Here is a 4119-nt window from a genome sequence, read left to right as displayed (position 1 = left end):
AATGTTAATTTAACAAAGTCACAATAACCTGGAAACTAGACTAGGGAGTAATCTACTTCAAACACCTTCAGGTTGTTGGCAGAATTCATTTTCTCTCTCTCTTTTTTTTTTCTTATTAATACAGTATTTATCTTCTCTCTGTCAAACCCTGAGCCTACCACTTTCCCCAGGCTGTCTGGGGAGGTACAGGAAAAGGAACATACAGGGCAGATGAGACAGAGAGAAGGACCTATAGGAGGTGGACATTTCTCCTTTCCATGGTGAAGAGGATGGGAAAGGCCACCATCAGGCAAAAGATCCCCATGGCATCAGAGAGGACAAAGTCCAGAATGGTGTAGGAGAAGAGCTGTTGCTTCAGAGAGGGGTTCCTACCATAACCAATGATGAGGCTCCCAAACACAGCCCCAGTTCAAGCCCCAGAGCCAGCCATCCCTCATGGTAGCCCCAGCCCCAATGTACTTGGCTGCTGTGTCCATGTCCAATGAAATGACACTGGTTCAGAAGCTGCGGTTAGGAATAAGTGAGGTCAGAGGATGAGGGGCTGCTAAGCTGCTGAGGTTCTCATCTGTCAGTGTCTCCAGTGGGTTTAGCACCACTGCAGACAGTGATCTGCTCAACAGCTGAGAGGTGCTCCTGACTAAGAAGGAGGTGGAGACAAAGTTTGCACAGGCATACATTTTCAGGGGATGAGAGGCTGTGGCAGCAGAGCTGCTCCCAGTGCAGAGAAGACAGAGAGATCATTTCTTGTATTGTAAGGCTGAGGTGTCCCTTTTCTTCCTGGCCATTAGTCAGGGACCAGTCTCAGCACCTACTGGAGACTGCTTATAGTTTCTTTCCATGTGGCTCCTCAACACAAGATAACTAACTTCAACATCACAAGGGAGTTTCTTTTTTTTCAGTTTGCTACTCATTGCTTGGCCAAATGCCATTTCTTAAGGTCTGTAATAATTTCCCAAATAAATGCATGCATTTATTTGAAATTTTTACTTTAAAAATTAAATATAGTCTCCAAAGGTGTTCTTTTTGTTTTTTTTATAAGATTTTTATTTATTTATTTGACAGAGATAGAGACAGCCAGCGAGAGAGGGAACACAAGCAGGGGGAGTGGGAGAGGAAGAGGCAGGCTTCCAGTGGAGGAGCCTGATGTGGGGCTCGATCCCAGAATGCCAGGATCACGCCCTGAGCCGAAGGCAGACACTTAACGACTGAGCCACCCAGGTGCCCCTCCAAAGGTGTTCTTAACACAATTTTTCACTCAGATTTACTTATTGATTTTTCTTTGAGTTGGACCTCAAATTCTCACTTAGTGATCTATATTTTCTCACATTCACATCTTTTTCCAAAAACAATGCCTCATTTATAGAAATGAACTTTTATAACCCTTTACCCACTGGGCTTGTCCAACAAGCCCCAATTCACTGATTAAAAGCAATGTTCAGAGCTGAATGACATAAATACCTTTCTTGACCAGTCTAATAAGACTGTGGAGGAAATGAATATTCTTCTGAAATTTAACAGAACTATTATTTTTATTATGTGTATCTGGGAGACTACATTTAAAGTTTCAAATCTTCTTCTAGAGTTATGTTCCTTTCTAGATTAGCATCAATATTTTAGTGACCCCTTAAAATATCATTTTTAACATTGAACATATTTTTGATATAATAAACTGTAGAGACAATGTCTGAATAATTTTCCTCAATATAGTATGGCCTAATTTAATATAGCCATTTTTTTACTCTGACAAAACTCAATAGCAAAAGCTATAGTCATCTAAAATTTTCAAGTATTTTAAGTTTTTGTTTAGCCAGGTCTCAATAATCTTACAAAGTTAAATTTTCTCAAATACAAGATCTAATACTCATATCTGCCAAGTTTAATATTGTTAGGATAAACCCAATTATTTTAAGAAGTATAATTTCCCCAGGCACTCCCTGGTTCCTCGTTTATCTTTTTTCATTTTTTTTTACATATTTAATTCTTTGTTTGTCAATTAGTCTCCCTCCTTAGAATGTAAGTTCCATGAAAGCAAGGGTTTCACTTATGATTTGTTGTTATCGTTGTTGTTTGTTTGTTTGTTTATAATACTTGTGCTCACAGAATCTAAGGAAGAGCTTGGAAATAAAAAAGTGACTATTTGCCAGTGAATATATATATGACTTTTATTAGTCATAACCTTTTAAAGAAAGACATTGTGTCATATTACTACCATAATGTGTTTTTAATAAAGTCTTATTTATGTTTACAGATAGTCTTTTCCAAGGTGACATTTTCTTTTTTTTTTTTTTTTAAGGATTTTATTTATTTATTCGACAGAGATAGAGACAGCCAGCGAGAGAGGGAACGGCAGACGCTTAACCGCTGTGCCACCCAGGCACCCCCCAAGGTGACATTTCTTTAATCATTCCTTCTAGAATGTTAAATCTTAGAATTAGTTTAATTTTTTTAATAATTTTTATCCTCCATCTTCCCCTCATTCTTCCCAAATATTTTCTTGTACCCTTCAATAAGTTTTCAATTCCTTTGGAAAATTATAGAAATCTAAATCAAAATATTTTTTCAGTTTTTACTTAAAAAACTGATGGTAAATAATGTAAATCTAAAAATAAAAGTTTAGATTATTTCTCAAACTGGATTCTTCAAAAGTACACAATGTTATGTTACTTTGTCTAAAAGTTTTCCAGCTTCTGATGTTATCGTGGGCACAGAATCTGAATACTTTACCTAAATGTTAAACTTCTTTTAAAAAGACATTAATAGGCAAAGAAACTTTAATATATTCCTTTCTATAACCAAGAGTAATATTAACATTCAGCTAGTGAAATTCTGCAGAAAACGGAAGACCTGTTAAGAGATTTAAAATGCTATAAGAGAGCATGCATTTACTATAAATGCATACAAAGAACCTTGCTGTATCACACTTCAGAAATTAAAGTTCAAGAACCAGTGCTAATGAAAGTAAAAAATAATTACTATTCAAAAGTTATTTTAGTCTGGTGCCAAGAATTAATTTAAAATAATTTCTCACTTGACTTAAAGACCCCTACATTTTGGCCTACATCTGTATACTGCAAGTTCCCTTGTGAAATTTAATGAATTGTCTTGTTTTAATATCAACAACTTTTCTTTTTTTTAAAGTCTATTTAGAATAGAGCTTGCTCATGGGTTTTCTTATGCATGACAGTTAAGAATTCCATCATTTCCAAATTATGAATTAATTCTGCTTTTAAAGAGCTATTTAGACAGTCTTTGCTTACTTCTGGATTAGAATGTAACAATTACTCCCTAAGGAGACCTATGATTATATACTAGCTGTGCAATAATGTGCTCTCTCTTACCCTTTGAACTACCATTATATCCCAGCATACAGCTTGTTTTCATCTACTAGTAAAGCAGCCATCCAGAGATGAATATATTCACAAAACGTATAGCTATTGGCTTGCCTAGACCTTGAGATGACTCTGCTGAATACACTTGATTGACAGATCGCTTTGCTACTTTCATTACTACTCCTAAAAATTGAAGCATCCACAGTGGAATAATGAAATAATTCTACGTGGGGATCTCACTATTCATCCTTACTAATTTAAATCTAGCTGGAGATAAATTCTCAGTTATACTTGATCTTTAAATTGTCAGTCTCTCCTCTCTTAACTTCTTATTTGCTAAAAATCTCTAGGACAGATTTTTCCCAAACTGCTTTTTGTAGGATCGTAACTTGTGTTAGGATTGCTTAAAATAAAACTCAATTTCTGAAGATTGCTGAGCTTTGAAAAGGAATAAATATTTAATTTGAATATGGGCCTTCTGAATCATCACAGGAGGATATGGTATGGGATGATCCTAAATTATTCTAATTACATTTTTTTTCTTTTCTTAAAAATCTCATTACCTTTCAGTGGTCAGTTTTGGAAATAAAGAAAAAATAATATCCATGATTTTTACAACTCATTTTACTTTCAGATGTGATTCCTAAACAGATGAGATGGTATGTCACTAACAACTACACACCAGGTTAATCACAGTTAATTGACAATTGTCATCACTGAATTGTTGGAAGATTTCCTAAGATTTCAGTTAGGACAGTCCATGGCATCTAATTATACTAAACAACTAAAC

The 4119-nt window shown here is 35.3% G+C and overlaps 1 pseudogene; it reads right to left on the bottom strand.

Moving 5' to 3' along the window:
* Nucleotides 1-229: 229 nt before the first annotated feature.
* On the bottom strand, nt 230-730 carry LOC109490192 (annotated as a pseudogene).
* Nucleotides 731-4119: the final 3389 nt, after the last annotated feature.

The sequence above is a fragment of the Ailuropoda melanoleuca genome, chromosome 9 (assembly GCF_002007445.2).
Source record: "Ailuropoda melanoleuca isolate Jingjing chromosome 9, ASM200744v2, whole genome shotgun sequence".
Taxonomy (NCBI): Eukaryota; Metazoa; Chordata; class Mammalia; order Carnivora; family Ursidae; genus Ailuropoda; species Ailuropoda melanoleuca.
This window is presented reverse-complemented; position numbering and strand designations above follow the sequence as displayed.